Source organism: Staurois parvus, unplaced genomic scaffold, assembly GCF_062004578.1.
Source record: "Staurois parvus isolate SC_StPar_1 unplaced genomic scaffold, SC_StPar_1.0 ptg000169l, whole genome shotgun sequence".
Taxonomy (NCBI): Eukaryota; Metazoa; Chordata; class Amphibia; order Anura; family Ranidae; genus Staurois; species Staurois parvus.
In genome coordinates this window covers 7,569,099-7,581,763 of record NW_028317965.1, presented here as the reverse complement: position 1 = coordinate 7,581,763, position 12,665 = coordinate 7,569,099, and the positions used below count along the sequence as shown (strand labels likewise).

The 12,665-nt window shown below is 44.2% G+C and overlaps 1 protein-coding gene across 1 annotated transcript in view; it reads left to right on the top strand.

Moving 5' to 3' along the window:
* PSME4 (proteasome activator subunit 4) overlaps positions 1 to 7,199 on the top strand; it is a 243,830-nt gene extending 236,631 nt beyond the window's left edge. Inside the window, exon 49 of the transcript XR_016312594.1 lies at positions 6,754 to 7,199. The gene's annotated coding sequence lies outside the window, so the exon portion shown is untranslated. The remainder of the gene's footprint in view (positions 1 to 6,753) is intronic.
* The last annotated feature ends 5,466 nt before the right edge of the window (positions 7,200 to 12,665 follow it).

The window sequence follows — 12,665 nt, the reverse complement described above, 5'->3', positions numbered from 1 at the left end:
CGTCTTCTTCCTGTTTCTGATGGTGGAATTCTCTCAGGGAAATGGCGTTCATGCAGTCTGCTGACACAATCGGAGCGAATGGTTTGTGGTGGAGATCCTTGCTGATAGATTAGGGCAGTGATGACATCTTCAGTGTATTTGAAGAGGTGGCTAGGTCTTTCAGTTGATTTTTGATAGATTATATATGAATTATAAATTGCCATGTGGAAAATGTATATTGCAGCTTTTTTGTACCAGTAGAGGGACTTCCTTGATGGTAAGTATGGCTGCAGCATGCGATCGTTTAAATCCACCCCCCCCCCATGAATTGATTATAATTGAAGATACACTCTGGCTTTTGGACTTCCCCTCGTCTTCTATGAATGTCCACCATGATGTCATTATGGATTGTGGACAGGACATAAACATCTCTCCTATCCCTCCATTTCACGGCCAGCACTTCCTCGTTCCTAACACTTGCAGATTCCCCTCTTTGTAGAGTCGTTCTAATTAAACTTTGTGGGAAGCCCTTCCTGTTTGGTCGGACAGTACCGCAGGCCATTGTTTTTTCAAGGTACAGGTGGCGGAAAAGGGGCAGGCTTGTATAATAATTGTCAAGATAGATGTGATACCCCTTTTGGAGGAGTGGAAAGGCCAGGTCCCAGACAATTTTTCCACTTATGCCAATGTAGGCTGGGCACCCAGGGGGCTGAAGGTGGGAGTCTTTGCCTTCATACATGCGAAAGGCATGCACATAACCCGTGGCACTTTCACACAGCTTGTTGAGCTTAACTCCATACCTGGCCCTCTTACTGGGCATGTATTGCTTGATTCCCAGCCGGCCAGTAAAGTGGATAAGAGATTCGTCCACACAGATGTTTTGGTCAGGGACATAAACTTCAGAAAATATTCTAGAAAAATTAATAATTAGGGGGCGAACTTTGTACAGTTTGTCAAAGCCTGGCTGATGTCGGGGAGGGCACTGGGAATTATAACTGAAATGCAGGAAACGCATTATCATATCATAACGTGACCTGGACATTACGAATGAAAATATGGGAATGTGATGGATGGGGTGGGTGGACCAATATGAATGTAGTACATTTTTTTTTGTAAGCCCCATGTTGACCGTAAGGCCCAAAAACAATCTAAGCTCTTCTAGTGTTAGCGGTCTCCACTCGAATGGACGGGCATAACACGAATTGGGGTTGGCTGCAATAAATTGTTGGGCAAATAGGTTGGTTTGATCGACAATTGACTGAAGGAAACTATCAGGGAAAAATAAATTGAAAAAATCAATTGGGGAAAAATTTTCTGTGTTGATCTGCACTCCTGGTTGTGCGGTGAAAGGGTGGATTGTAGCTGATCCTGTGTTGGAAGGCAGCCACAAAGGGTTTGCAAGAGAGTTTGGGAGGCAAGTTTGGGACCTGACTCTTGGGGTCTGGCGTGATATCCCAGTGCTGGTACTGGGCCTGTCATCCTGGGGTCTAGCTCTGTTGGTATTTTCTGACTGACCATTTGTGTGTAATGGCACTTGTATGTTGGCGCTGCTCGTTGTTGCCTGCTCTTCAGAGCGTCTTACTCTTTTTGTAGGGACTACTTCCTCTTCCGATTCGGTCACCGATCCACTGCTTTCTCTTGGCTCGTAATCCAAATCGGAATCGGACGGTGAGAGCTCCCCACTGCTCTCGTCCGTCAGCTTCAGGATTTGGAAAGCCTCCTCACTAGAATAATATTTTTTGGACATGTTGGCAGTATGTCAGGCAACTGTAATGGGTAACTACTGATGGGCTGCAGTGATGGTGGCTTTTATGGGTACTCTGATGACAGGTACACTGACAGGCTGCACAGTTGTATGCGCTGACAGGTACGCGGTGATGGGCTGCTGACAGGTACGCGGTGATGGGCTGCTGACAGGTACACTGTGATGGGCTGCTGACAGGTACACTGTGATGGGCTGCTGACAGGTACACTGTGATGGGCTGATGACAGGTACACGGTGATGGGCTGGTGATGCGCTGACAGGTACACTGACAGGTACACTGTGATGGGCTGCTGACAGCTACACGGTGATGGGCTGCTGACAGCTACACGGTGATGGGCTGCTGACAGCTACACGGTGATGGGCTGCTGACAGGTACACGGTGATGGGCTGCTGACAGGTACACGGTGATGGGCTGCTGACAGGTACACGGTGATGGGCTGCTGACAGGTACACGGTGATGGGCTGCTGACAGGTACACTGTGATGGACTGATTACAGGGACACTGTGATGGGCTGATGACAGGTACACTGTGATGGGCTGGTGATGGGCTGACAGGCACACTGTGATGGGCTGACAGGTACACTGTGATGGGCTGACAGGTACACTGACAGGTACACTGTGATGGGCTGCTGACAGCTACACGGTGATGGGCTGCTGACCGGTACACGGTGATGGGCTGCTGACCGGTACACGGTGATGGGCTGCTGACCGGTACACGGTGATGGGCTGCTGACAGGTACACGGTGATGGGCTGCTGACAGGTACACTGTGATGGGCTGCTGACAGGTACACTGTGATGGGCTGCTGACAGGTACACTGTGATGGACTGATTACAGGGACACTGTGATGGGCTGATGACAGGTACACGGTGATGGGCTGGTGATGCGCTGACAGGTACACTGTGATGGGCTGACAGGTACACTCTGATGGGCTGACAGGTACACTCTGATGGGCTGACAGGTACACTCTGATGGGCTGACAGGTACACCGTGATGGGCTGGTGATGCGCTGACAGGTACACTCTGATGGGCTGACAGGTACACCCTGATGGGCTGACAGGTACACCCTGATGGGCTGACAGGTACACCGTGATGGGCTGACAGGTACACCGTGATGGGCTGACAGGTACACCGTGATGGGCTGACAGGTACACCGTGATGGGCTGACAGGTACACCGTGATGGGCTGACAGGTACACCGTGATGGGCTGACAGGTACACCGTGATGGGCTGACAGGTACACAGTTATGGGCTGACAGGTACACTGACAGGTACACTCTGGCAATCTATAATGTGCTGCACTGTACTGAGCTGTAACTCACGGTTCCCCTTCTTCTCCTCACACAGGATCCGTGTGTGAGGAGAAGTGGTGACAACAAGTGACAGCTTTTTGTTTATACTTCTGATCGGCTGTGATAGGACACAGCCGATCGCAGGGTAAACAGCCAATTGTATTGGCTGTTACCCTAATCAGGGAAAGCGCTGTGTCCATGGGACACAGCTGACAAGATACCGGCTCGCTGCGCTGCCGGGGGCGCGCTTTGGGGGCGTGTCCGGGAAGAAGGCAAGTGACAGCTCCTTGTTGCTACTTTTGATCGGCTGTGATAGGACACAGCCGATCGCAGGGTAAACAGCCAATAGTGTTGGCTGTTACCCTCATCAGGGAAAGCGCTGTGTCCATGGGACACAGCGGACATGAGACCGGCCCGATGCGCGCCGCTGGGGTGCGCTTTGGGGGCGTGTCCGGGAGAACGCCAAATGGCGTGTACCCGGAAAGCTGCAGCGCTTTTGAAGCCGCCAAACGGCTATTGGCCGGGCGGCTAATGGTTAAACATATCCAGTAAAAAAATAAAAAAATCTAATTTTAGGCCAAAATGCATTCTGCTCCATGTCTTTGCTAAAAAAAAAAAAAAATCCTAATACGTGTAAATTAATTGCTTTACTTGAAAGTTATAACATTTAGAAATGGCGGTATAGATGATGGGATTTTTTTTTTTCACTTTTATTAGTAATGGTGGCGATCAGTGACTTATAGCAGGATTGTGGGACTGCGTCGGGCATTCTTACACTGGGGGGGAACTGACTTGATGTCACTGACATCTCCAGTCACACCAATACAATGATCAGTGCTGAAAAAAGCACGGACACTGTACTAGTGACACTGGGCAGGAAGGGGTTAACATGAGGGGCGATCAAAGGGTTAACTGTGTGCTGTTTTACTTTGGGCTGTGTGTCTGTGCTTCACTGTAGTCACAGCACAGCCATCCAAAGCAGTGTACACGAGCTGACAGGGAGGAGAACTGTATTGTTTACATGCAGTTCTCCTCCCCGTTGGAGATCATCAGCAATCACAGGGCGCCGGTGAGTAATCACTGGCCAGGACTCGGTGATTGACAGCCACGGCCACAATTGGTTGGATGGGTAAGGCGTAGATATATGTGATTTTTGCGCACCTGTGCCGCCCTGTAGCAGTATATCTGCTATAGGGTGGTCGGGGAGAGGTTATTGTATCAGTCCGGTTGCTATGCTGATCTTCCTGCTGTATCTAGATGTCACTCAGTCTCCTTTCCTTGACAGAGTTACTTGGGTTGGTGGCGTAACGCGTGGGGTGGAGCTTAGTGACATAATTTCCGGCACGGAGATGCGGTCCAGAATACAATAAACAATATTACACTATTGGAGGCCATTTTGTGTTTCCTGCCCTGGGGGTTCCCGAGAGGAAGTGGAGGTGACATTTTTGGAGCAGAGGTTATAATACTGTTGGAGGACATATACAGTGTGATCAGTTGCTGATATTTTATGGAACTACAACCAAGCACTTGTGTCCTGTATTTAATTATTTCTGTCCTGGTGTCCAGGTGAGCGGCCATCTTTACATGTGGTGGTGGAGGTGTTTATCACACGATTGATTTCGGATCACTGGAGTATATTGGTCAGGTGAAGCACAGAATTAAATTTTTGGATCACCTACACATTATTTGTTATGAACTGTTTAATTGACACTTTGATTTTTTGATTGTTTCATTAATATTCAATGTATTTATGTATTATGTCTTATTGAGTAGCACGACACTATATCAACATATCTTATTCTTTGGCTGTGTGGGCTTGTTTATCAGTGCGTGCAGCAACTCTATTAGTTTGATTATTATTTTCATTGTGTTTGTTTTTGGTAGCGCACATTGTCACTGTTTACACCTAAAGACCATGCCTTCTTCTAACACTTTTCGTTTACATGTTAAAATCGTTTTTTATTTCTAGAAAATTACTTGAAACCCCCAAACATTATATATATATTTTTTGGCAGAGACCCTAGAGAATAAAATGGCGGTTATTGCAATTGTTTGTCACACGGTATCTGCGCAGCAGTTTTTCAAACGCAATTTTAAGAAAAACACACTTTAATTTTAATGCAGAAAAACACAATATATAACCCATTTTTTTGTAAACTATAAAAGATGATGTTACGCCAAGTAAATAGATACCTAACATGTCATGCTTTAAAATTGCACATGTTCGTGGAATGGATACAAACTACAATACTTAAAAATCTCCATAGGCAACGCTTTACAAATTTTTACAAGTTACCAGTTTAGAGCTACAAAGGAAGTCCAGTGCTAGAAATATTGCTCTCACTAGAACGTTCACAGCGATACCTCACATGTGTGGTACGAACACTATTTACATATGCGTGCGCGACCAATGTATGCGTTCATGCGCATGAGCACTGGGGAACGAGAGCACTTTACTTTTTTTTTTTATTATTTTATTTAAAATGATTTATTTTACACCTTTTTTTAATTCACCTTTATTGCTATCACAAGAAATGTAAGCATCCTTTGTGATAACAATAAAGCATGACAGATCCTCTTTATGGAGACATGTGGGGGTCAAAAGACACCAGATCTCTCCTCTACCCTTGAAAGCATCAGATCAAAAAAACCAAAAACTTTAATTTGATGCTTTCCAAGAAAAAAAAAATTGTTTACATCCGTCCTAAACCAAAAGTGACTCTTGGCTTCCTAGATCATAGATCTCTCTCTCCTCACTGCTATGGCCAGCCGCGTGAACCGCTGGATCACGTCCCATTCTTGCCAGTGAGAACAGTAAGCCTGAGAATTACTGGCGAGCGGATGGAGAGGGGAACGACCCCTCCTGCTGCTTCTAAAAGTGATCCAGCAGCTAATCAGCCGCTTTGATCGCTTTTAGTGAAGAGAATCACTGGCTGAAAATTTTAATACTGGGGGTTTGGCTGACAGCTGCAGCCATAGCTCTGGTAAGCGGCTTCAAACCCGTAACTTAAATGTACATTAGGGAGTCTTGAAGTGGATATAGATATTAGTCCATTACTTTGTCATTTAAGTACAACAGATTGTTTAAAACCCTGGCTTCTTCAGGCTAGGCTCACACATAGGCGACTCTGTGAACTGTGTTTGAATAGGCTGCTGTGCCTGCTTTTCATGCAGGAGATAATACTCCTGCACCTTTTTTTAATATGCTGCCACAGGCAAATCACATGGTGCTCTGTGTTTTCAGATGCGTGGGGGTGCCGTTAAGAATAAATGGCAGCCTTGTGTGTCTGCAGAAGAGCAGCACGGTTTGGTTGGGGTTGTGGGAAGAGGTGCGATTTACACACTGTCCCAAAACCACCAACGCAAGTGCTAACCTAACCTTAGGGCATGCCTGCTTCTTTAGGACACGGTAGAAAGAAGAGTTTTGAGAAAAGGTCTAATATAGCTAGAATTATTGTACAAATTTCAAAAATATATATGATGTAGACGTGTGTTGTTTTTTTACGATTCGTTTTTTGGATAAAAATATCATTTTCGGAGATTCGCATATATATAAATCTGTAAATGGTCATAGTAACCAATGTCCGCGAATCTGAAAAAAGTTATAACAAAATTAACAAATGTATTCATTTTATTCTGATGATGTCACATGATGTGATAATAGTTTGGGGCCTATTGGGGAAATGTATTTAATTTTACAAATTCTTTCAATAATACAGGTTCGGAGAACAAATGGATCCAAATTTTGTCCATTCGTTAATTCAGATGCACATGACATGACGCCAGTCGATATTGTCCAATCAGTTCATGCCATTTATCTTGGTGGGTTGGACTAGCATCCAGAAATATCGAATCCATCCGATTCGATAATATATTGAATATATCGCAATCTTCCAGAAAAACTGCAACATTTTTTTAATCCACCCGGATCAACAAGTATACAAAACAAATGCTGAAGATGCGAAACAAATTCTGAAAATGAATCAGTTCAACATAATGAATATGACAAAACTAAATTCTTCGATGAACGAATGCACCCGAAACGAAAGTTTCCGGTATGCACATGTCTACTATGATGTATGCACTGTATAATGGTTTTTATTTAGATACAAATTTTGCTGATATCAACCCAAAATTGAGACCAGTAAATTAAATTGCTTGTGGGCTTCTTGTGTCTCTTGAGGTATGTTTTCCAGGTCATCATCATCAAAGCCAAATGACGGTCTTGCTTTCTTCCAGTAGATTCTTAAAGCTCATCTTTGACCTCAACCAAACTGTACTCCAAGGCACCATCTCAACCTGTAGAGCGACAGCCTGAATTGCTAACTTACCCTTCTGTACTGAGAAGCTGGCTGAGAGAAGAAGGTTTCCACAGGGAGTTGCACATCATCTTTTATTGATGTAGGTGCGTCCCACAGACCTACATCTCCAAGAGGTCCTTTGTCCACACGCAGTCTGTGGGGGCAGGCTCTTGGAAATAGAGACTGTTCAACAGCCATTTGTGTGCATTGCTCTGCTTGTTTTAGTCGTTGCTGATGCCTTGCCTTATCTAAACCACTGTTTTCAACCTTTTTTTCAGTCAGGGCACGCTTTAAAATCCTGTACAATCTTGAGGCATCCCATTCTAAAATGTAAAAGACTAAACTAATAGTTTTACATAACACAGCATCATCCACAAACATAGGGCTCCCAACGTTAGATGTGACGACTTCTTCCAGAGCAAACACACCTTTGCACACTGGTACTGAACAATATTGCAGTGGTTCTCTTCTTCAGTTTCTCTCCCTGATTCTGAAAATGTGACCCCAGTGCCGACGGTGAAGGGCAGGGAAGGGGCAAACAAGGATGCTGTGCAGGCGCCCGACATCCTCCTCATCAACCAATGACTTCATCTGTTGTTAGGATGCCAGTGGCTGGAAGGGTGCATTGGAGCACAATGAAAACCCATGGCTTCGTGTAACTAAAAGGCTGGCTTGATTCACCCACTGGTTTGTATACAAGTTTTTGGGAAATTTGTAGCCATTTTGCCAAGGCACCCTGATTGAAAAATAGAAAAAAACAAAACAGAGGGCGCACCGGCCTTGTGCATTACCTTTAAAAGTGTGTTTATTAAATTTAAAAGAAGGTATTCTACTCACAAAAGTACATGAATATAGGCACATCATATGAGAGCGCTCTGTCCAATTAACACTGTGTTTCTGAATGGTGATGAGAATGATGGACATCCAAAATGGCCGACGCGTTTCGAGGACTAGCTTCTTCCTCAGAGCCTTCTTTTAAATTTAATAAACACACTTTTAAAGGTAATGCCAGTGCGCCCTCTGTTTTGTTTTTTTTTTCTATTAATACTTTTGGACTCCCCGGTTCTTTGAGGGCAGCAAGGCGTGCATATTCCAAGACATTCGTTGTGTGATCCCTATGACATAGAGTCCATCCCTAAGTGCTGGAGTATTTGGGTTTTCCACTTTCACAACCCTGGTTGAAAAAGGCTGATCTAAACTAAGGAGCATAGAGGTCATCAGTCACCCAGTGCACAAAGCCTGAGAAGACTGGTCTCCTTGACCGGATATGGAGGGGCTGTGACACTGTATAGACAGGAAAAGAATTTCAAGAAACTGGAGCAAGCTTGAAAGGACATCAGAAGTTTTTATAATATTGTATGTGAGTGGAGAACATCTTTAATATAGAATAGATGTTATATGAAGTGTGGCATCTTCTGGGGGGATTTTGAGACAAAACGTTTTCACCAAGGACACAGTCTGCATGGAGTTTATGGAAGGCTCAGAACACTTTAATTCCCACTCAAAAGTCCAAAAACGTGCCGGTGTTTTTTGGCTGCTCACCACATTTGGCCCTTGTTCTTGTTTGTATACATGCCAGTGCTAGAATTGCAAACTTTAAGGAATGGTAGTACATGCTCTGAAAAGCGCTCTTCTTCAGAGATTGGATTCACAACAGTCTCTAGCAGGGAATGTCCCTTAGTTTTATATAATTCATTTGCTTTATAGGCCTTTTGGAATTAACCCAAAACATGAATTGCGATGCCTTATGCATGAATCCTACCCAGGCTTGTTAATAATTTATACACACTTCTTTCTGGGGCCCTCATTCATTCTATGTCTGGGTTTGCACTCATGGCATACACAGCCATTTAGCGGAGTATGGACCACAGCTATAGGCATGAAGTAGGTTATGACATTGAGGCTTTTTCAAGAGCAGGCTGTGTGATGGAGGGCAGGGGCGCTCAGTAAAGATCTTTATATGGAGTCCAGGTATTAAATGTTAAGTTGCCCTTTAAAGGAGACCCGTTGCAAGAAAAACATTGAGGTTGCCATTGCCTAAAATGCAAATGTTTTCCTTCATTTTGGCATACAGGATACAGAAACATGAGTTATAGGGCTGCGTACAGGAGAATTTCTATACTGGCAACCAAAAATTAGTCACCAGCTTGGTATAACCTCTCCCACTTCCCACATGTTCAGTTTTTTGCTAGTGATCTAGGAGGATGTGCATCTTTTCTCTACTGCAGTTTTTCCTTTTTTTTATATGTTGTTTCTATCAAGACTTGGTCTACATGCTGCTTAAGCCAATCTTTTTCGCAGTTACCCGGATCCTCACTATCCTCAGCAATAGCTTTGCAGTGTGTAGTAGCTGAGTGGCAGCTGAGAGGATTGTGAGTAGGAGGGGTACACAGGTCTGCTTAAACCCTCAGCAAGCCATGGCCTCGTGCAGGCAGAGGTGGGGAGAATGAGATTTTTGGATGGGCTCCCAAATCCCTTTTTCAGATAGAAAGGTCCCGCTGCAAAAATTTGTCCTGAAATGGCTCCCAGAAGGGTCAGTTTAGTTCTGAATCCCTGCCTTTATCTGGTGTTTCTACTGTTTCGGGGGCACAGTTCCCCATTTCCCTTGTGTCAAGAGTTATTTTCTGCAGCCATATCTGAACTGCAAAATCAGATCTAGGGGGCTCTCTCTGACTTAGAACACTTGGGATCCAAATATGGGCACTCTAATTCCCTTCTTCCCTTTTGAAGGAAGATGAGGCCCATAAAGTCTGAGTGAAACATGTGCACTGCTCCAGAGAAATCAGATCTGAAAGATCCTACCATTTCGCCAGCGTAACTTCTCTACAAAAAGCTCATTTTGAGGGCAAATGCTTTTTTGGACATCCATGGAAGCTTATATCCAAAAGGTGACTGTGGCAAAAAGAACGCCGTTACCCCTAAAAAAAAAAAAGTGAAAGTGACAGAAACCAGTGATGCCTTCAGAGTCCATAAAGGATTAATTTTCATAAATGACCAGCTCTGGCTCCAATCAAAAGTCCATGCCCCAGTTCTAGAAGAACTGGATGTCCAATTCCCTTGGTTTAGCGGGTCATTGCCCCCCTGAGTCAAGGGGGGGGGCCTCCAGAATGTCAGAAGACTGGGTCTGCAGCATGGTGTCCAGAGTATAAAAGTTGAATTTTTGCTACTTTCCCTTTCAGCCTTTTATGCCACACGTATCTTCAGAGCCACAAAAAAAAATAGTTTTCTTTGTTTCCCTGGAAAGACTATTGTCCCAAGGAGTCATTGCAGTTGTTCCCGCAGAATAGAGGTCTCAGGGGTTTTTATTCCAATCTGTTCACAGTTCCCAAGCCAAACCGAGACATCTGGCCCATTTTGGACTTCAAGGGTATCAACAAATTCTAGAAAATACAGACTTTCAAGATTGTGTCCTCCTAGTAGGGGAAGTGGATTTCCTGAGGTCAGTGGATATCAAGGATACCTACGCTGATTTTTTTGGTCTTACCAAAAGTGTTGAGTGGTGGCAATGAAGAATTGCCACAATCAGTTTGTAGCTTTACCTATCATGCTATCTATTGCCTCCCAGGTATTCACCAAGGTGTTGAATTCAGTTCTGGGTTAGTGGAGAATCCAGTAAATCCCCATTGTGGGATACCTGGATGACCTGTTTCTAAGGGGAAAAAGTACACCTTTTGGCACCGCTTCAAGCTATGGATGAAAGGGAAAGGGTCACCCCACCAGCAAGTGAGAACATGGGAGCTTGAGTCCAAGCGATTACAGTGTCAGCCAATACAAGTGAAGGGATGGACATTGCTCAACTGACCCCAGGAGTCCAATGTTGAGAAATGGCCTCAGCTGCCATTTTGGCTATGACACTGACGCATTTTGCCCTGCCCAATGGGGCTTGGTCACAAAGGTGCTTCTAAGGGGAAAATTGGCTCAGAAACTGGTAACGAATGCTCAGCAGACATTACAAATCTTGGAAAGTTTTGGCTTGGTTCTTAACCTTCAGAAGTTGTCCTCTGTGTTTTGACTCAGGACCTGGAGTACTTAGGCTTGCTCCTCGATATGGATCTTTCAAAGATATGTTTCTGCAGAAGAAATGCCTGTCTCTTTGAAGCCAGGTAGCGTCCCTGAGATCATTGAAAAGTCCCTCAATTCAGACATGTTTGAAAGTGCTGTAGAAGATGGTAGCCATCTTCGATGTGGCTCCCTATGCTAGAGTTCTTCAGCTCAATTTTCTATTGACATGGGACAAATGTCAGAAGTCCTTGGATCTGCCAATGCATCTGTTGTACTCCAAAAAAAATTTGTTACAGGTAAATCATTAATCCTAATATTTCTTTAGCACAGGTTTCCTTTACATTCTAGATCATTGACCCACCAATCATGCAGAGAGAAAAAGCGCCACAAACTGTACAGTATACTGTAGCTGCCCAAGCTATATCACCCACAATTAAAATCTGACAGTTGTTTAAAAAGCCACTCACATATAGCAAAAGGGATCACTGTGTATATGAACCGAGGTCTATGTGGGTCATTGACTTAAATCCATTAACATGAAAATGTTGCTAATCTATAACAAATAGAAGGAATTCTGACTTCTGTGACCCAAAAGTATGGAAATCAGACACTGCCAGGTAATTAGAATTTCTTTCTGTTTCACTTCGGGAAACAGGAAATTTGAAATCTTAAGTTCTACTGCTGCCTACAGGATCTTTGAACACTGGCAAACAAAAAAAACCACCGTATACAAGCTGAGAGTGTAACCCTTCCTACTACCAGAATGCCTCAGGATTTTGCTAGTGTCCTAGTAGGATGGGCATCTTGTCTTCGGCTCTTCTGTTGTAAAGACTGGCTTGTGAATAGCTCCTGATAGTGTCAATGTCTGTAGCTTGGAATCACGCTGTCCTTTGATTTTTAAAGTCTCTGCCCTTATTGGAGTTCTCTTTGGCTCTGTCTGTTATGACTGGGCCCTCTGTCCTTATGGCTGAGGATGATGGCAAGGTCATGCATTTATTTATGACCCAAATTACCCAGTTGTTTTTTTTTTACTCTGATGGTAGAAACCTTAAGCATGCTACCATGCAAATTAGATGTAAAATATGCCGCAGACTTAGCAGCTTCAGAGCCTCTGATGAGGCGATTGGTTCTCTGCTTTAAGGAGACACCCTGCTGAGTTCCTAGAAAAAGGCTGTTGTGCTTGAAGTTAAGGTAAGCTGAGTTGAGCTAAGTTGAAGATTCTCCCTTTTAGCATCGGAACTAACTTTAGGAGATAAGGCACCCTTTTGACTCAGGAAACTTGATCTGCTAAACCAAGGCTGACGGCAAGTACTTTATCTCTCTAAACT